We start from the raw sequence: 22,503 nt of genomic DNA on the forward strand, positions 1-22,503 counted from the left end.
AAATGTAAAATCGTGACGTGCTGAGTGAAAAACAATGTCAGAAGATCTGTATAAACCCACAGTCACTATGTAACCAAACTTGCAGTGTGCCATATTTCTACTTGACACACAAATGAATGTCACTGTGCAGTTTTTAGTATGAACAGGCACTACTGCAAACAGATGATGTCCTGAAATGTCACTGGATAATTATGGCTTTGATAAGATAAATTACCTTACATACATTTACAGAGAAATAAATGTAGTATTTTCTGGTGCAGTGAAAAAAACCCCTCCAACATTTAGCATTTCCATCTGATCACATAAGGTTCTGTTGTTTTATTCTCACTTACTGGTCGCAGATCCAGCCTAACCAGAACCTTTCCTTTCCTGTTTCTCCATTTACTCTGTCTCTGTGAGTCTGTGTCAGCGCAGACAAAATACTCAGGGGAGAAGAATGACCTCTTTCTTTCTCTTGTAGAGATAAAATCAGAAGCACTCCACAAGCACCATACACCAAAATCTGTCTTGACATACACAATGCATGACACAGGGGCATGGGCTTTTCAAGGCCAACGCCAATCCTGTTTTTTATCCTGTTAAAGTGGCAAAAACAGTCCTCTATGCAGCAAAAATGCTTTTCAGAATATAATGGACAAAACAATTTGCCTGCTATTCAGTCTGAATTGTTGACTCAGTATAATCAATTCCCATCTTCAGTCTGACATTGCATTTCCCAATTTCAATGAGGGGGCATTTAATGTTCCCTAACCAATAACCAGGGACCTACATAATCTATTAATTTGAATGCACACTGACTTGTAGCCATGCCGACACCTTTTTTTGCGACACCTTCTCGTCCTGTGTTGCCACATATTGCCACTTTGCAGTGGACCTCCACATCTACATATTACAATTTTGGTATCCTTCTCTGTCTGCTCTTTATGTCCCGGGATGCCGCTATCGTGATGTCAACATATGCATATGGTGGGATTATGCTGCACATGGTTATGTTAAGAAAACAACAGCACATGGCAACCAATGCCAGGATGTCAACAAACACACATGCTGTCATGGATGGTTAGGATTAAGGGAAGGAGGCACATGGTAAGGTGTCAACAAAAACCATCACATTCAAACGGGAACACTGGATTCCCATCTGAAAGTCCATTTTTTGTGAGATCGACAGTGATTAAGGCTGACGCTGTCCTGCCACATTTCATGTGCACACAACAGGTTCCATCTGGCCGCGTTCTCAGGTGACCCTGCCCATGCGCATATCATGTGATTGCAGCAGGTGCCATGTGGCTGCCGGCGTATAATAACAATGCAACCAATTCTGTCCTGCTGCGTTCTCAGCTGACACTGTCTGGCAGCATTTCATACGAGCACTCAGGGGACCTTTTGGCATTGTGCACTTATACAAAGAGCACTGTCTAAGCAGCACTATTTTACAAGTTTGGAATGAGGACAGGCTGGGTTTCGCTAAGTTTTAAGAGCAGAAGGAAGTAAAAACAACTGTGATGTAGCAGATGTGTTGATTTCAAACTGCCTTGATAGCAGAGACTATTTTGTGGAAAACAGTCGCCATTGTTGTTATTACCCCTCAGTGGTTCCAGCGCACTGCTTGACAACAGGTTAGCAATAACACTGATCCCACCCATGGCACTGTCTGGATACTTGTTACTCTCTCTGCAACGCTCCTTGGTTGTTTTTTAGAAACCGCTGTTTAGTGTACGATGCCGCAATCGGTCAACTCCGTGGGGCGGGCGGATTCCAAGGTTTGGTCCCAAACAAGAAAACACGTTCTCATCACAACTGGTCAAATATCACTGCTTCGTCAGTGGCTACATATGAAGTGGTAGGTTTTCTCCTGCATTTGTTGTTGATGTTGTGGAAAGGCGTGTCAGTTTACGCCTGTTAAATGCATTGTATCATCATTAGATGTATACAGTCTTTTTCAAAATAAACGTATGTCAGGAAAACATCTCATATGTATGTTTATTTCCTTGTGAAACAAAAGCAGAAGGTTAGGTTTAGCTAAACATTCACACAGGAAGCAGAGAGCAGGCTCCTGAGAGAAAGTCTGTGGTTTGTTGAACCCATCAAACCTCCCATCCTGTCTGCCCTGTTTTCCAGCTCCTTCTATCACATTGTTACCAGAAGGGTTTCAAAGTGACGCTGTCTGACATTGTTAAAAACTGACTATGCCCAGTGCCATATCATACTAACACGTTCTCATCACAAGTATATATTAGTACATATTCCCGCTTTCCAGTGTACTTTTCAGCCACGTTCTCACCTGACACCGTCCAATGGCGTTTAATGCGAAATGCAGCTTTTGGTATCACAATCTTACGCCGAAGCACTATCAAAGCAGCTGGATTTTACAAGCCAAGAATGGGCTGATTATACCAGCTTGACAGTCACCTTTCTGCGTCACCGTCTGATGCCAAAATCAGTAACCAAGAGAAAGTGTTTGACAAGTTGGGAGTAAGAATGGGCTGACAAATAATCCAACTGCCAGTGTTCAACTAACCTTGTGTATCAAAAAGTGACTGCACCTTATGTAACACATTCAGAGGGTTTCTGGTCTCTCTTTTTTTTAATATATCCAGACATTGCACACTTATGGCAGATAGTTTGAGAAAAATGGCTCTATTGAAAAACAAAGTAAGCTTTGGAACTGCTGACCTCAATCAAAACACTCACACTCTACAGCGAGTCCTTTGTTTGATGTGAAGTTTGAGTGGTGTGATGGTGACAGTGAGAGGCTGGGGTGAACTGAAGATTCACAGCACATTCATGGCGCCATGTTTGCTGCTAAACTGTTATTATAAGGTCATACGCACAATGAACAAACAGCTCAAGAGTCATTTGAGGCCAATTAAAGCCTGCTGTGACTTTAAGCACTTACTAATGAAAAAGGTTATGTTGAGAAATGACTTTTTTTTTTAAAATGTCTACTTTAGAAAATGTTGCATTTTATACTGTTTTTTGGGATGTTATTTTTTTTTTCAACTTAGTCTGATAATGTCCTCTGGAGCCACTTTTAGACAAATTTTAGTCTTTTGTAATTAAAGAACGCAAGAAGACAAAAAGACAAAAGACAGAAAAAAAGAAGTATTTATAGAAAGACGGCCAATCTCCTGTTGAAGTTTGTTGTCAGTTTGTATGTTTTTTCTTTCAGTACATGTCATCCTTTGATATAAGTAAGTTGTGCAGTATAATCCATAATTATCATTATTATTATTATCATGTATATTGATGTTACCTGATGACATAAGAAGTGCCCCAGCAGTAACATCTTTTAAAGTTAAGTTGAAGACATTTCTTTTTAGCCCTGCATTTCAGTAGTCTAGTCCTACTATTTTAACTTTTATTTTATTATATTTTATTTCTTTTATTGGTTTTAACTCAGGTGAGTTTTCACTCTTGCTGTTTTTTGGATTATCTATCACTTGGTCTTATTTTTTGGTTTTACTTGTTTGTGTGATGAAACTATGTTTCATCTTTTATTGGTTTATTCATCTTATTTTATTCAATTTTAGTTCTTTTATTCATTTTAATTCAATCTTATTATCCCCTTTTAATGGTCTGCTTTTAGCAATTTAATTTCTTCATTTTATTTGAACCTTTTTATCAGTTCTGGCTCAAGTCTTTGTATCTTTTATTGGTATTTTCTTCACCTTAATCATTACTTTGTGAGTTGTTAATCTTAATGGATTTGATTCGCTTTTATCTCAAGTTTACAGCTTTGTTTTGTGCCTGCAGCCTGTACCTTGTACTTTGTGCTTCCACCTGGAATGAAATGTGCTATATGAATAAGGTTTTGCTTGCTTGCTTTGTTTTAGTGTAAAATTATTATTTTCATTGTCTCATAAGGACTAACTGATCTAAATTTGCCTCTTGAACACTGAGATACCAAAGTTTGAAAACCAGGTAAAGAGCTTTGTTCCCACATTAGATTTCATCAGTAGACATGCCGTCAGAAAGAAGTCATATAATACACTTGATATTTTCCTCTGCATTGCAGTGCTGTTGTGCACTCAGGTGATGTCCTTGGTGAATTAGTAGGAGGTTGTTTGCATCTCCAGATGGCTCACTTATCAATAATTCATTAAGTTTTGAATACTTTCTCTTGCTCTTCGTTCTCTATCATCAAAATGTGAAATTTCACAAAAAAATGCTCCCCAGGAAAGCTTTGTCACTCAAATCTTGGAAACACAGTTTTTTACCATTTAGTACTTTTTTAACTTAACTTTTTTATCATTATTTTTATTTATTATTATAAAATTAACAGTAAGGCAAATTTCCAGGACATTTTATTAAAAGTCAAAACAGCTCATCATGTCTAACTAAAATTAGCATGCAGTTAACAGTTATATCACCAGTAAAGTTATCATCACACACAGAATATGTGCCTCTGATTTCAGATAAAAGGATACAAGTCTAGTGATTTTATATATTTTTCTTCTTGTCAATAAATCCCACAAAAGAGCAAAACTAATATTGAACTAATCCCACTATTAGTTATTATTTGTGTATCACAGTCTGTATCTTCTTCAACTGTGCCATAGAGCTCCATTGCTGTCCAAAAACTATTAAAAACATACCGGTGAGTCACACTGTTGCACTGGGTGACATGTTCATTCATTACCATGGAGACACACACAATAGTTTATTTTGACTCAGTCCCACACACACCATCCCGCTGCAGATCAGTCACCAAATGTTGGCGTTGTACATTTCTGCAAACCATGATGTAACATTTGTACCTTTCATACAAATCATATCGACGTTTTGAAAGGGATACAGTGTACAGGATACAGTATAGGAGCTGACTTTGTCAATGGTGGGTGAAGAGGACGGCGTGTCACCTCTGCAAGCCACCTGGCAAGTTGCAGACCACTGTTTGAGACCAAGAAACAACAACTTGAGTGGCTTGTTTACTATGTAATCGCTGCATCTTCCAACTCATTTTTAGCCAACAAACGTGGTTGTTTCTTTGCTAAAGGTGCTTTTTTACCAAGGCATTCCTGACATACCAAAACATGTTCTTTTCCTTATTATAAGTGGAGTTGGAACCTACTACCAACTAGCCACATATTAACCACAGCACTGCTGAAAAGTTTCAGCCTATCTACTATGTAATACCATGCAAAAGTAATATATCCCTGGTTTGCAGAAATGTAGGCCTACAATGCCACATTTATTCTGGCATTTGGGTTGTCTGCTGCCCCAAACACTCACTAGAGCACTGTTTCCCAACCTGGGGGTTCCAACCCCCGTAGGGGTCCCCAGAGGTTCAGGGGGGTTCACAAAGCCCTCTTAATTGTAAGGGATCAAAGAAAACTTCTTATAAAATATGCAGTATGCAATCTCAGCATTGCATTGATTTCTGTGAAGAAAACTAAATTAAACTTTTATTTTTAAAGCTTAGATTGTTGTCCAAGATAAAAACAACAACAAAAAATCGCTGGATGAGCTGACAGGGATGAACACAAGTTGTATAGAGTCCTCACTTTCTGCTTAAAAGCCCAGTCTTAGCATTTCAAACAATCAGAGAGAGCTAATAGAAAATGTTGCATGTTATGCGATGAGGATAATATGAGGTGTGGCAAAGTGAAATGCTCGGGGGGCATAGATAACGTTATCAGGGTTTTTATAAAGTGTTAGGCTATATGTATGGCCACAATACACTTAAACACGCTCACATTTTAGATGCATTGAAGTTGTATCATATGAAACATTTACTCATGAGGATATCACACTAGTACTGAGGATTTTAGGCACCTGGCTGGCAATATTATTCATTGGCTAACGCTTACATGCATCTGATAAGAGGATGTTGTGTCATCTTTTCATGTTATTCATCACCTTTTTAAATCAAGGCGGGGATCTTTTGGTTATGTCGACGCTGGACAAGTAATGATATTTTCATACTAAAGACGGCCGATATGTTCTTGTTGGGACCAAAAATAACGCCCAGCAATAGATTCATGTCATAATGTTTCAGCAGACACCGTCAAATGAATGCGATAGTGAGGCAAAACTTTTAAAATGTTTATTTCCTGATTTGTCTGCCTGTTTTCAGAGGCCACGCCTACAAACACATCTGTCTCTATCGCCTGTTAATTCAACCACCAGTCAATCTGTAACACCAGCAAAAAATAGCTACTTCCGGGTCACGCAGATCAGACAATCACCAAATGTGGATTAATCTGTTGCTAAAAATGGTCCCCGTTTGAGTAACACTGCTAAAAACTTGCTGCTTTATAGATCACATGATGCTACAGCTGTGTGCATGTCAGTAGGAACTGGCTCCCTCATGATGTGCAGGCCCGTCAAGAAGTGTTATTTCATCACATAACTTTTCAAAAGTTGAGCGGATCATTCGAAAGTTTTGAATCCAAAATTCCTCTGTGAAATCATGGACTATCACCTCCCAGAAATCCCTCATACATGGCCACTCCCACTTATAAGGGGCTTGTCTTTTCATCATCTCTCGCACAACACACCTATGTCGCCTTGGATTGGAAATAATGATGACTAGTGCAGTGGCTGCAATAGAAATAAACCTGATAACGTTTTGAACATCCATCTCCCTGCTTCTTGCAATGTTATCGCCAGAGAAGTCACATAACATGACTCGGTCGAAACACAGTTTTATCGACATTTTGAAAATACTGCTAAAGTTTTGCACAAATCTGTAATGGAAAACCTCCTTTTAAACTGCTTGGTTGCTGACGTGAACATATGTTCACATAGTTTAATCGCACCATTGCATTTGTGTGTATCTGTACCATTTACTCCTGTCTCATAGCCGTCTACAAACCTTTGTGGACAGCACTGCATAACCAGTTTTTTTTTCATTTAGGACTCAAAGGTCAGCACTGTCAAGACTTGGTTTTTAATACACTTACGGCAAATCTTTATGTGACTAAACCTTTCATCTCTTACAGTTTGTATTATGAGACGCAGCTACGTGGCTAACGATGCAATATTTATTTACTTTTCGCTGATCTCAAACCAACAAATGCTTACATTAAATAAATGGATAAATCTAATGAAATTATGTCTTGTAAATCATTGATTTAGCCCTGCAGAGACGGAGAGTGAGTAAACACTTTCAATGAAAGTACAATGGTATATACTGTAAATGTAGCTAGTTAGTCACGGTGTGGTTTCTTAGTCATCACTGCTGTGCTAAATAAAGAAGTATTTCACTGATTTGAAGAGCAGCCTCAGATAAGGATATAAAGAGGGTCCTTACATTTAAATCGTCTCTCTCTGCAGTAGAAAGATGCAAATACTTTTGACATTGGTGATCGGAGAAAACAGAGAAAAAGCACTGTGGCATTTGCTTTTACTCACGAGGTAGAAAACCTACAACTACCAAAATTCACTGCGCCACACCAGACCAATAAATGCTCACGCTGATGGGTGACAAAATGCAAACTCTTCCGTTTGACACAATGACGGTCAGCTGAGAACAGATGATCTCGTATTACAATTTTTTCAGTCAAACCAGCAGCCGCTGCAGCAAGGACTTGGCTTTTGTACAAGGGGCACCTGCTTTACCAGTTGAGCTACTGGGTTCCCCAATTTGTATTACAATTACAGTAAGCTAAAACAGTTTCTGGAAACAGGCAAGAAACATGCAGTAACAGAATCTTGGTTTACATTTGATCAGGGTAGCTCTGTTTCACCGTTTAGTGTCAGTTTTTCAGCCTCAGTGTGCAGGATGCAGTTTGGTGTCCACTTTCTGTTCATAAACTCTCACTATTACAGCCAAACTGCATGTTAAAATATGTTTCTGAAAACATTTCAAGTAGTCAGTGCAGTATCATATTGTTGTTGTATTTTCTATCAGCATTGCCTAGTTTTACCTGTCATCAGATTTGGTCTGAGTTTAAGAGAGAGACAGGGGAGGGGGTTGTCTGCGCCTTGTTCTGCCTCTTCACTCTTTGTGGCCATGATGGTGGCATGGGTGGCAGGCAATATGAAAACTGAACGGTACAGCCTGTAGGCCAAGCAACAGCCTGAGAGCCATGACACTGAATACATCATCTGGCGAAGTTTTGCCGAGGGGGGCAGCAGTGATATCTAGGCACTGGTTAGATGGATGGAAGTTTAACGCATGTTCACAAACTACCCACATAGTTATAGCATAGCGAAGTATCCCTTTAAATAAGTGACACACATCACGACTGCAGAGCCCACTATGAATGTGATTTGGCGTGACAACTGAACCGGCCTGTCTAAGTTGGTGGAAAAAATCTTTATGTGTAGTTTGTACAGTCCTCTTATGTTTAACTTTGTGTTTGTCCTAAGCTTTACTCCAAATAAATCTTGAGATTAGATTGAATTCCTGTCTATTGAGAGCAATGTTAACAGAATGGAACACTTTTGATTTTTACTACAAAATTTGAATGTTTAATTTCTATGCTATTGACTGGGTTGTACATTTTTAGCTACATTCATGTATGGATTCTTTTTTTTTTCAGATATTACTATACAAAGACTATAGTGTTTACAAATTGTATTGTAAAACAGAATAAATAAGGCTGTCATTTATCACTGATACAGACAGTGCCCATTAGCTGATATCCAATTTTGCAGATTGGATATCAGCTTACAGATCAATATTGCCCCATACACCAGTAGACCTGTATATATGTGCGTAAACCTGATTTTTCACCAGAATGTTTCATCTTCAGTAACAGCCGAGAAGAAACAACTCTCCATTTGAGCTGAAGCACACAGCCTCTGGTCTCCTAGGCAACAAGCCAGGTTTCCCGCGGTAACAAATCACTGAAGCCTATTGGTGGGAGGATGAGGAGCTCCCTGCAGCATTCCCATGGCAACCAGCTCTGTGGTTTCTGAGAAATGATGGCAAACACACACCATAAGTACACACTTCTTTTCTCTCACATCAACACAAAAGCAGCTCAGCCCTCCTCCCTGTTGACAAAAGAGACAAACCTGTATGTCCTGTTCCTCTTCACAAATCTGTGGAATCACTTATTAAAATGGACCCAAATTATTGCACATTTACTGACTTTGGGTTTCTTAGCTGACTGAGGAAAAGGACAAACTGTTAACCTTTTCAGAGACACTTGGTCTAAAGGATTTCTCTGGTGTTATGTCATTAGTGTCTTCAGAGAGAATGAGATGTAACCGAGGCCATGCTGCCAAAATACTGACTGCTGGAATGTTGTCAGTTGGAAACAGTAATGTAAGAACAAAAGACTAAGAATAATACTATTTTACTGTGCCAATGTGTTCGGATGTTATTGCGGTCCTGTGATCCAACCTTGTGATTGAATGAATATCAATGTAGAGTAGCACAATAGATACACAGGAGCCATATTCCTACTGGCTTTTTAATGCGATGGGGATGAGTACAATTAGCATTCACACTCTCGTCAAATGACTGCAGTAGACACAAGTTTTTATTGCCTCCAGCTCCAATTGGCATTGATGGGAACGCAACACCCAGATGAATGCCATAATTATAGCTCCCCAGCATATGAGATGCAATGACGTGCCGTCACTAATTACCGTCCGTCTCCTCCTAAGCAGCGCTACAGCACCAATCAAAATTCATCTGCACCGAGTTTAAAAGAGAGACTGAATAAGTAAGAGATATATAAAGAGAAGAAAACACTGAAAGGTTTTCAAAAACCTCTGTTCCTTCTGCTGTCTATTGTTTACCTGTTCTCCGACTTGTCTGTGACGTCACACGAACACCAAAACAACAACCCACACACACACACAAACAGCTGACAGAAAGGCAGGCTCGTGCGGTGTTCACTGTCAGTGGGAATGCAGAATTTAGCGGGTTTACCCATGTTTGATAAACCCGCCTGCACGCGCTAATTTTGGTGGAAAAGTGGTAAAGGACAGACTATGTCAATGATGACATCTGAAAAGGCCCCCACTTCTAACAGATCTACATGTTTTAACTGAGCACTAACGTCTACTGCATCCTAATCTTGTACATGTTTCTGTTATTCAGTCATGCCCTTGGTGCAGATTGTCTATTGATGGCTCACACATTTCTCAGAGGCAGAGGTAAGCACTAAGTCACCACTGAGTTATTTTAAGTCTGAAACCTCTAAGCCCTCTGCATCCACAAGTCTACGGGCATGGTATCCAGATGCTCACAAAGGTGCTGGCCAAAATATTTGCAGCATCTTTTTGAAGTATGTGCTAATGGGCTGTGTCCCATTTAAAAACCAACAGCTTAAGAGGAGGTCAGCAGTGTTTCACTCAAAAGGAATCCTTCAAATGTATTGGCAAGCTCCCATCTTTAAGTTGCTGCTCTGACTGCTCCATGGGGTTGCACAGTAGTCTTAATAATACTGTTCTAAAAGCAACAGCATTTGGTGGCACAGTCACGGCTGGAAATTTAGTGATGTCTTAGTAAAAGATAACCACCTTTTATGGCACAATCCCAGCTGAAAACACATCTTTGTAAAAGACAACTGCTGTTTGTGGCACTATCCCGGCTGAAAACACAGTAATGTCTCGTCAAAATACAACTGCTTTTCAAGGCACTTTCCCTGCTGGAAATGCAGCAATGTCTCAGTCAAGACAACTGCTTTTCAAGGCACTATCACAGCTGAACACAATGTGATATTTCTGTACAAGAGAACTGCTTTTCAAGGCACTATCACAGCTGAAAACAATGCTGTGTTGCTAAAGAAAACACTGTTTTGTTTTTTTTTTGGGTCTCAACAATGGGAGGGATATGCAGTGATGTGCAGCTTAGCCGGTGTCTTATCTATGTGTCACAGCAACCACCATCACCTCCACCTACTAATGACCATGTCAGCTCAGATACATCACCTTAGAAATGTTGCTATGATACATATGAAACATATGAATATACAGTACGTGTCATATATAAAGTACATTTGTTCATATCCATGGTTTGCAGAAACGTACAATGCCAGCATTTTCTTCAGGGCTGTAATATGACCATAAATGGTCTAAAAGAGGAGGTCCATGTGGAAAATGTATATATCATATATAATGAAAATTTATATTCTCTGATATTACTGAAGACCATAGCTTGTGTACCATCTCTTACAGTCAACAATGGTTTCTTTTTTAAAATAAATGTGATCGTTCACTGACGTTAAACCAAATTTAGTTGTTTAAAATTTAGATGTGACACATCAGACAACTGTGCTCGCTCACTAATCCATACATTAACACTCAGTAGTTTACTTTGACAATTTATAAATTCCACATAATTTACACACCTATCAAAGGAAAAGAATTTTTTATGCTAAAAATACAAACATTCAAATAAAATGACAGAAAGCAACAGTGAATGGTTCAAATACTGCTAGGAAACACCACTATCTCTTCACGAATGCACCTACGTTCAGTGCCCTAAACACTGGTGGAAATGCTGCAAAGGGTTACAAAAAAACTTAGAGCTGTTCTTTAGTTTAACATTGATCCTTTGAAATAGCCAATGATATTTTTTCTATTTCCAAATCAGCTCTACATTCTACAAGGATCAGCAGAGCTAAAAATCTACATTGTGCTTTCCACTTCGACATCACTGTCAGTTTCTACTGATACAAGGTTCTAGCATCACTGTGTAGTTCGCATAACTGATACCGCTGAAGTAGCGGCGCTGTCTCTCTGTCTTGTCTAACTCGGGCAATTTTGTACCATTGCTACATAATATCATATTCTGTATATCCAGTGTTAAGCTAACGCAAATACACAGAAATGCACACACACACACACACACACACACAAAAACACTGGGTAATCAGGCCCTCTTTGATCATCCTGGTTTGACTCGGTGGTTGCTATGCCAACAGGCAAGAATAAGGCTTTGAGCTGCAGTACTATGGCTTTCATGACTGATGCAACATTTACCATAACCCCCCGCAACCCTCACCCACACACACGACATGCATGCACGCGCACACGCACACACACACACACACACACACACACACACACACACACACACACACACACAGCAGTTTCTTCAGTTTTTCTCCCAACAGTTTGGCGGCTTTAGTATTTAGGTCACCTCTTTGTGGAAGCAGAGAGGGAGGAGGGAAGGAGCATCCCAATGTAATGGTTGTTTTTGATTGGTCAGAGCACACACCCACATACACACACACACACCCACTGAGTACACTTGTAATCGATTCAGTGTTACTCTGCTTTCTCAATCCCTCTGTGACTCTTTCTTTTTCTCTGTCCCTGCTGTTCATTTGCCAGAGGACACATGAGGGATACTGAGTGTCTTCGTCCTTCTTGTCTCCCTCTATCTTTGCTCTCTTCACTTCTTCCTCCCTCCTATCTAGCATGACCTACATTTCCTCCCAGCACCTTGGTACTTTGATTTCTCCCTGTCTTTTCTTTTTTCCCACCTCTGTACACTTTAAAAGACACACACACACACACACACACACACACACACAGTCTCGCAGCAGGATGGGGGTGGGGTGGAGTCACTAAGTCCATTTAGAGCTGTTAAGGGTGGAGTTCTAAAATAGAATGCCAAGCTAAGCCCTGAGTGAACCCTGTTTCAGTGTGATGCTGTGTGCACGTGTGCATGTATGTGTGTGTGTGTGTGAGAGTTAGACAGAGAGAGAGAGATAGAGAAAGAGAGACAGAGAAAGGGGACGGTAAAGGATACAGTGCCTCCTATGGACAAACACTATCCCCTCCATGTTGACATGTATAACTCCACACTGCCCCCTGCTGAGCCTTGTCCATGAGTGCAGTCGCAGTTTATTTTCACATCACAATCAGATCCCCTCTCTGCTCCCACCTGGTGGTGACTAAAAGTTTTTTTTTGAAGAAAATTTTCGTTTGGCTGTCATCAGTACAGTATGTGTGAATATGCAAGGTTTCAGTTGCATTGGTAGAGTATAAAGTTTTTGCTTCATACATATGTACACCTGCAAGTTTTATCAGTCCTGCAAACAACATATTATGGTGAAGTTGGATATTGTGCTGTCATGATAATGGTGGCCTAACAACAGAATTAAAAATGACTCTATACTGCTGCATTATAAATTCACTCCCCAAACCTTTGGTCTGTCATTTTATGATAGCGTAAAATCTCTTCTATGCAGCTTATGTGAGTAACTAGTTACATGTAACAAAGTGATGTAATTAAATTACAAAATAAATGTAACTGTAATCAGTTTAAATAACTGAGAAAAAATATGTTATTAAATTACAGTAACTTATCAAAGAGTTGGTGATTATGAAGTGATTACATTTCAATATACAATCTGAGTTAAAAGTTTATATGTAAGATAAAACATTCACTCTGTTGCTTTGCATCTTTTTGCCATGCAGGAATGCTTTCTTTTGGCAAATTGAGACAAATTTGAGTGCAACACTTATGCAATAATGCGTTAAGGACATTTACCTTTATTGTTCAGTTTAAAACATTTTACAAGAAAAGTTATTGAAAAGTTATCAAATGTAATAAGTTACATTACTTTCATGAAGTGATTAAAATAGTTACGTAATGTTAATACATTTCAAAAATAATCCTCCCAACACTGCTTCTATGTTGGTATCTGTAGAGTTGCACACGAGACCTCACTAAAAAGAGCACCTCTTCTTTATTATTATTATTATTATGTCTTAAAGCCCAGACACAATACCAACATACAAAAAAAAAGTTGCAACAAAGGCTGTCACCTCACCTTGCGACACCTAATTTCACCTCACGATGCCTCGTTTCGCCTCGCGTTGCCTGTGTCTTAGCCAAAAAGTTGCAATACAATAGACAGCAAAGACTCCGGACAACTGCCAGCTAGCATGTACGATCTGCACCTGCATGACAGGAAATATTCCACTATGCCAACAAATGACGGTAGTCTGTATTTGTCATTAAAAAACTCGAAGACCGACAGGAGTGACTCAAGATGCTAGTTAGCCAGTTAGCACATTAACAACACAACCTGATGTTGAAAGAACAAAGCATATTTACTGCGTACTAACAAAATTAACGCAAACAATTACAATCGTTACTGCTAAAGAGCTCAATGGTAAAATTTGTCCTTTTGTTCGATCAATTTGTTGGTCCGCCATTTTGGTTCAGACTGAAATATCTCAGTGACTACTGGATGAATTACCATGAAATTTGGTAAATATATTCATGGTGCCCAGAGGATGAATCCTAATGACTTTGGTGATCGCCTGACTCTAACTCTACCTCCTCCATTAGGTTGATATTTGTGATGTTTAGTGAAATGTCTCAACAGCCATGGAATGGATTGTCATGGAATTTAGCACAGACATTAATGTTTAGCTTTAAAATGATTAATCTAATAAAAAAAATTTGTGACCCCTTATTTTTTTAAATTTAATTTGTCCAGAGTTCAGATTTAAATGCCTGCAAAACTAAAGACATTCTGATGAGCCTCAGTGGTAGCTTGTGTTTAGGGATATTTAGCAGATGTTAGCATGCTAGCATGTAAAACTAAGATGGCAAACATGGTAAACATTATATCTGCTAAACATTAACACATTAGAATAAAGACAGTAAGCATGTTAACAGGCTGACTTCACATGTCATTTGAAGCAGAACTGCACCTGTATGAAGTTTTACAAATCTACTAGCATGGCTGTAGACTCTTATTTCAAAGTTTTTTTTGGGGGAGAGTTTTTCCTTATCTGTTGTGAGGGCCCAAGGACAGAGAATGTCATATACTTTAAAGATAAATCATTATTTGTTATAATGGAATTTATAAATAAAACTCACTTGACTTGTTTCAGCAGATTATTTTGTTAGGCTGGGTACAGCACCTACAAGCTATACAGCAAAACCCTGGACACAAATTTGTGTGAGTAAACGGAAACTGCAATAGTGGATTTTGAAAAGTGAGGTGGCAAAGTCTCCATTATCCCCAGTAGAGCCCACACCCTCGACCCTGGCTTAATGTAAATGTAACTCAGTGATGATTGAGAATTCACTGTAAATTATTAATAGATAATCATAATTTGTTATGATTTTTTATTTACCTTCATTAATTTCTTCCTTTTCTTTTATAATAATCGTACACTGTAAAGCCCTCTGAGGCAAACCATGTTTTGCGATAATGGGCTCTATAAATAAAACTGACTTGACTTGACTTAATATCATTATTGTTATTTTAACCATGTTTTTACAGTCATATTTTACCTCTGTGTTATTTTACTTCTTTTTTTATGTTACATACCTGTGCGAGGTGGGGCTGGGGTGGAGGGGTCTGACTGAATATACCTCTTAACTGCTGTATATATACATGATGGTTTTGTAACACTGTGAGACTTGTGTTCTGAAAATAATTAAAAAAAAAATACATTAAAAAAATACAGTAAAATGCTGCACAATTAACCTACGATAAAATATTTCTACATGAATAAAAGGTTAAAGTAAATGACCTTTTGTGATTTTGAAGTGTCAATAAAATTTCAATAAACATGAGAAAACTGTCAACAACTGCCTCCAGAAAGTCAAAGTTCAAACTGAGCCACAGCTTGAGTGGATGGAAAGGTCTAATGGCAGCCGCCCTCTCCCGCCACCAGGAAATCTGAGCACTTCCTCCAATTCTCTCTCTGTTTGCTCTCTGGATTGCACTTCATCCTGTGGTCCTTAGGTGTGTGTGTGTGTGTGTGTGTGTGTGTGTGTGTGTGTGTGTGTGAGTGTGAGTGTGTGTGTGTGTGTGTGAGTGAGTGTGTGTGTGTGTGTGTGCGCGTGGAGGCAGTAATCAGTCAGTCACAGTCAGACATAAACTAGGCAACAGTGAACCACACCAGAGGAGCTTCGAGAACGACGGCACCCATTGCACCCCAGGGTGAGCTGTTTTAGCCTGTTCTCGTCATCTATTTCTTTTTAACACTTAAAGAGCAACTTGCAGGTTGATTTTTAAAAACAAGGAGTTATGCGTAAATGTCCAGTGTGTAGGATTTAGGGACATACATTAGAAATGGAATAGAGTATTTATAACAATATTTCATTTGTTTATAATGATCTGAAACTAAGAACTCGTGTGTTTTCGTTACCTCAGAGTCACCTGTTTATATCTACATATGAAGGGGGCCCTCCTCCACAAAGTCCTCCATGCTGTCTCTATAGTAGCCAAGAACAGACTAACCAAACATATCCAGGCCATTTGTGTTTTTGCATTGGCCACCATAATTCCACCTTCCAAGTTTGGCACATAGGAGAAGTTTCAGTTGGTTGCAATCCACAACCTCACCACAAGAGGTTGCTTTATCCAACACACTAGACCTTATACCTTTCCTGAAAATGACAATTTGAAAAAAGTAACGCAGGGTTTTTGTTTTACAAAAGACTATGGCAGACATTCAGTGGAAAATGTAGCCGTTCTGAGCAATACTTCTAAAAATCATTTCTTTTTAACATCTATTCAACTTTTTTAACCTGCAAAATGCTCTGTACTGAACTGCAATTGCTATATTCTACACAGTGCCAATAGCAGAGGGACTATAACCTGACTATAATTAATGTTTATATTTTACAGATATGAAGACATGAGAGTGGTATCAATCTTCCTTTTAAACTCCTGGCAAGAAAACAATTTAGCAGGTTTCTCATAATGTCGTAATTCATGTAGAACAAATTATTTCATTTCTGGTTTCTGAGACACCATCATGTTGTCCTCAGATGCTGTAATTTAATGCTTTTGCTGTGTTTTAGCTTGAACTTTGGCTTCTGTGTCCTGTATGAACCAGGTAGCTGCCACTAGGGGTCACTTTGTCACATTAAACCACACCTGCAGCATACGTATATACTGTAGCTCAATCAAGGACGGAGGCCACTTGATTTAGTACACAAAGATTTGTACTGCTCTGATCATCATCATCATATTTATACCGGTTTGTAATATATCATGTACAGTGTAGTGTAGTGAAGGCCACTCTCAAGTGCGAGCAAAAGGTTTATGCATTAAGAATGTGTCTCATCTACCTAAGTTCTGTTTAGTGTGTGTCTTCATCTCCTCTGTAAGGCATCAAAAATGAGGCAAAATAGTGCTGGCTCTAATCTGCTAACAAGACTTAAAATCTTTATATATGAATGTACAGTTACTCCTCTATTATACTGAAGAACAAAGGGGTCAGAATGTAGAGATCACTGACAAATAATCCAACAGTCCAACAACACAGACCCCACCACCAATGTCTCCTGTTCTAGATGGGACCTAGTTAGACCTGTAGTTGGTAGGAGAACATGGAGAATAAGTGTTGTTGCTGAAGAATGGCGAGAAAATGTCTATATGTCAAACGAATGGTTGTTGTCTTTGAGTGAGTTTGTTTTGCTGACACATTAAAGGGCTGGTGCCTTTGGATTCTCAAGACAGGTGGTTTTGAAAATAGTGAGGAAAGAATGTGAAGCAACTACGATTAACTTGAGCCCTGTGTTAATAGAGTCACTGCGTCTGAAGTAGAGGAACTTGTGCAGAGTTTCATTTAGCCCACGGCATCCATGGATGGGACTGCCCAGATGCACTTTACTTGAACAGGAAGAAAATGTTTTCTGTTAAAACACAAGCCACCTGTGACTTCTAATAATTATTAATTTATGTTGTAGTGAAATGGTTTAGCAGTATCCATGACACTCAAACATTGCAAATTATGTGCGTACTAGTGATACACGGTTCAGGTTTTTCTAAATCCCAACCTGACCAGGCCCGCTATGAAAGCCAACCCGACCCGTACACATGTGCATTAATCAATGACCTGAACCCCAGACCAGAGCTTAAAGTTTCCAGTAAATCTCCCTCATTTAAACATGCATTTTCTGTTTTAAATTGTACAAATGACAAAGACAGTAACCACTCACCCATCTTTGAAGTGGCTATGTCTTCAGTATATGATCACAGGCGCACAGCTGATAACCAACATGGTTTGTTTACATAAGGTTACAGAGGTGCATATTTAACAAAGTCAGTGTGGACAAAGGGACTCTTGTTTATTGTAAGAACACAGTGTTGAGGCTACATACTGTATTTGCAGAGGGAAATATTCAAACAGAACATTATGACAGAAGAGATATAAATATGTTGGACCTCAAAAGATTTTCCTAATCAAAGGTCAAATCAGAGAGCCTGAGCAAAGCAGCACTGCTGATGAGAAAGCTGCTTTTAGAGTGTGTGAGAGAGAGATGCAGAGAAGACGGGAAGAGAAGGTGTAAATTTGGTTTTTGCACAATGTCTCTGTAAATTATTACAACTTACTCTGAACACTGCTTTGTCATTTTATGGCCTGCCCTGATCCCAAAACCCGTTTTCCTAACAAAATTTGAAAATTCACATGATTCCCACAATTTTGGAAATGCAGAGACCATTTAAGTTTTCATCTTGGGGATCCAGCATACCCTTTGCCTTCCTGCCTGGTAGTGGGGGCAGCACTGTTCGTGAACAGTACTTTGGACTGTCCTTTTAGGTGCATGTCCATCCACTTGTTTGTTTGTTTTTGTTTTAGGTTATTTTTGGCTTTAGCCTTTATTCTGACAGGACAGTTTACGTGTAAAAGTGGGGAGAGGGAGGGGAAGACATGCAGCAAAGGGCCAAGGCCAGAATCAAACCCGCAGCCGCTGCAGTGAGGAATTTCCCAGGATTTCCACCGCTGGCATGTGCGTTGCGTTACGGCTCCACTGCGGTTTTGCTCCGTGCTCCCTCATCCATCAACTCCCACTGTTTGCAGTTTAATGCGCAGCATTGCCAGATCAGCTGGAGTGGTGAGACCGAAGAATTCCCACGGTAATTACAGAATTACGCGCATTATATCAGTACAGAAGAAGAAGCAATAACTCCATTCACTCCCATAACTCCCAGTAAGTTGTTCCCACGCCATTTCCTTTCTATGGTTGTTCCTATAAAAAAGGATGTGTGGTGCCATAAATAATTTTGTGGTTTTCCATCTCCATAATTAGCTTCTCTTGGTCCATGATGTTGGTAATGACCTCTGAAAACCTCTGACCTGATGAATCCAGACCTGGATCTGCTCATTATGACGTTTTGTTGATGTAGTTAAGTGAAATACGATCAGACATAAACTCTTAGTTTTTTATTTGAAAATTAACTGGATGTTTTAATTATGAGTCGCTGCTCTGTGTTAAATTTGGCTGAATTGATGCGAAGTGCTCCAGCGTCCGAAAAAAAACATGAGCCTTGCGTATCTGATCCACAAGCCTCTGAACTGCCAAGTCAATCCACAACGCAGTGGAGCCGGTGGAAGTTAACACATAGACCAGAGTGTATTCTCTTTGCTCAGTCTGCCGTGGCAGATCGGAGCTGGAAATTAAGGGTTAACCTCTGTACATTGGGCGCCAGCTCTACCAACTGAGCTACTGAGCGTTACCATCCACATTTTTATGTGCATTTTTAATTTGTACTTAAAAAACAGAAACGCCAAAATTTTGAAAATCTCGAAAGATTGCAATGAAGCTTTGTTGCTTGTGAGGTGGAAAGGTTGGCATATTGATAAAAGGATAACGTGACTTAGTGCAATGCAAACAGATTCAGTAAATAAATTGACATACCGTTAGAGATGTAATGATATCAAATTTTCATATCACGATAACCGTGACCAAAATTATTGGGATAATTGATATATATATATATATATATATAGCAATAATGTTTAAATGTGCAGTGTTGCTGCATCTGTAGAAGATTGTTGCTGCTAACTTTGGTTGAGGCATTACAGTGTGACAGTTAGTGTCCGGAATTAACTTTTTGATTCACCAGCCAGTTTGGTAGAAAAAATCTACCAGTCAAACATATTTTTTACCAGCCAAAATAATAAACTGTCTTTTTGTTTCACATACATACATTTATTTTAGTAAACCTATTTGAGATCATAATGAATGCAAACTTAGAGAAGAGGCCAAAGCAAAGTCTCAACAGTTCATCACCACAGCCTCTGTGTGTAAATGAGTACCCACTGGCAAGCTGTGATGCTGTGTATCCGTCTAGGGCTTTTATTGTGAAAGGTAAGAATGGAAGAAGTGAAGCTACTGCACTGTTGCTGTCGATGTAAGAGCTAAAAAGAGTTTGCCGTGATGGTTCAAACTACGGGGCCTCTGTCTTAATATCTCATAACCTTCATTAGTATGCACGCAGCGTTAGCTCTCAGCAGACCAGCGGCTGATGATAGTTTAATGATTAGCTGAGGTCTTGTACGGTAAACAGTTCCGCGAACGAGAAGTGCTCGAGACAGCTTTGCATAACAGTAGTGGATGGAAACGCACATAAGTTTGTATTTTGTTCTTCAGATTTTCTAAAAATTTGGTTAAAATTTGTACCAAATTTGGTTGGAAATCCTACTTGTGTGGAGCGAGAATGGTGCTTTTGGCGGACTGTAAGCAAGGTTTGGAGCATCGAGTGGGGCAATGAACATTAATCCAAATGACCTTACCTTTGTTGTCTGTGTCTGTGTTGTACTTTATAACTATTGTGAGGCCACCAAAGACACGATGCATGAGAACGGAGTCATTGATGTAATTCAGCATGACAAGGACGACCAGCCAGCCACACAGAGTTATTACAGAGTTAACTGTACCACAGCAGAAAGGAAGAGGGTCAGGAGAGTCTTTAATGAATCCCTGATCCATAAACGGGACTGCACTACATTGGAGAGTTGTAGTTAGTGAGTGTGTGTGTGTGTGTGTGTGTGTGTGTGTGTGTGTGTGTGTGTGTGTGTGTGTGTGTGTGTGTATACATGTATGTGTGTATGCATGCATACATGAGTGTGTGTGTATGTGTGCAGGTCAAACCTGTCAGTAACTTTACAGCTACTATAGTTCAAAGTACCATGTCTAATGTTAATCACAGGGATATCTGTATAATTTGCAAAACAAAAATTGGAAATAAAGCATCCACCCACCATTACATGAATTACTTGACCAGAAAGGGGAAGTTTAAGGGTTGGTACTGAATCAGACATATCACTAAAAGTCCTAACACTCTTAACTTAACTAATATAACACATTTTGTTAGCGCTGGTAGCTCATTTTTGTGTCACTACTAGCCACTAAAAAAGAAGTCTCCTGTCTTCAGTGGCTCTCAATGGGCCACTTTTCCTCTTAGATTTGTTTTTAAGAAAGGACCTCAGAAAAGGTCAGATTCATGACGTGTTCTTAAACCGCAGAATTGTTCGCACCTGTGTTCATATGATGAAAAATCATACTGTCCTCATAAAAAAAGTGTATGCCAGTACCCTCTACAAACACAAATGCCCGCAAATCCCCATAAAAGGACATGAGACTGCAAGGTCATGTGTACACACGGAATAGATTAAGGACAATAAGACGAATATAAGTCCAAAATAAATAAATAAAGGTCTAAAGACAGAGGTGCACCAGACTCCAAACATTCACTTATTAGTTGTAATCCTATTAAGGGGCCATGGGGGGAAGCTATCCCGGCTGATATTGGGCAAGAGACAGGGTACACCTTGGATGGGTTGCCAGATTATCACAGGGCTGAAACATAGAGACGGACGACAATCCACACTCACATCACACAATTTAGAGTCACAAGTTGACCCGCATGTCTTCTGACTGGGAGGAAACCAGAGAATGCGGAGAACACTTACGCTGACTCGAGAGAACATGCAAAATCCACACAGAGGAAGCATTATAACAGAGCAACTGTCAGGACTGAGCGCTGCAGAGCTCTCCTTGGTTTGTAGTAGTAGATAGAAAGTGGACTATTTCTTGCAATGTGAATGAGCGGCTTGTGGGGCACAAGTCCTACAGAAAATTAAGTGATGTCTCAGTCAAAAACAACTGCTTTTTGTGGCCCTATTTCAACTGGAAAAACAGCAACAGGTCTTCAAAAACACAAGTGTTTGGTTTGAAACAGCAATGACTTGATTAAGAGAAAAAAACAAACAAATTTTTTTTTTTCTGAAGACTTTACACTCTAGTCTATAATGTCATCATTTTGACACTGCCTTCTCTGGTCTATGGCTTTTTTGAGAGAGTAGCTCAAGCTCGCAATTATTGACTGAACTTTACTAGGCCACTGAAACAATAGCAATATTTTGGAAATATTAATTTAGATGGCGTTCACCTTTAAGTTGTGGGTCACTCTTTGTTAACTGCTGGTGTGATCCCATCGCAAGACAGTCTCTAGTTATGTGTTTTCTTTTAGATATTTTTGTTGTTTTTTTAAGCTCCTACAGTATCATATCCCTTCCTTTTCACTTTCCTCTTTTCCTTTCTGCACCAAACCCTGTCTCACCCCACCTCCAAACCCCACAGACTGTCATCATCACACACTGATTATGAGTGTGAGCAGTGAGGGGCAGTGTCCTTTTTATGGCTGTCCCTCAGTCTGCAGTATTGGAGGCATGCTGAGGGCTGCTCCGTCCCTGAGAGACACAATATCACATGTTGGCTCAGCTTCGAGGACATTTCTCAACATGCCATGGGATTAAAATACAATGTAAACACCTGCAGCCAGGAACTTTTTGACATCAGCAGCATTTGAAGGTAAGCTT

The 22,503-nt window shown here is 39.5% G+C and overlaps 1 protein-coding gene and 1 long non-coding RNA gene across 2 annotated transcripts in view; one reads left to right on the top strand and one right to left on the bottom strand.

Moving 5' to 3' along the window:
* LOC148189496 (uncharacterized) overlaps nt 1-22,503 on the bottom strand; it is a 55,051-nt gene that overhangs the window by 20,863 nt on the left and 11,685 nt on the right. The gene's annotated exons all lie outside the window — the stretch shown is intronic.
* Nucleotides 15,726-22,503, top strand: part of s100p (S100 calcium binding protein P) — a 32,695-nt gene continuing 25,917 nt past the window's right edge. The window contains exon 1 of the mRNA XM_042484193.2: nt 15,726-15,827. The gene's annotated coding sequence lies outside the window, so the exon portion shown is untranslated. The remainder of the gene's footprint in view (nt 15,828-22,503) is intronic.

This window comes from Plectropomus leopardus, chromosome 5 (assembly GCF_026936395.1).
Source record: "Plectropomus leopardus strain MGB_pleo_1.0 chromosome 5, ASM2693639v1, whole genome shotgun sequence".
NCBI lineage: Eukaryota > Metazoa > Chordata > Actinopteri > Perciformes > Serranidae > Plectropomus > Plectropomus leopardus.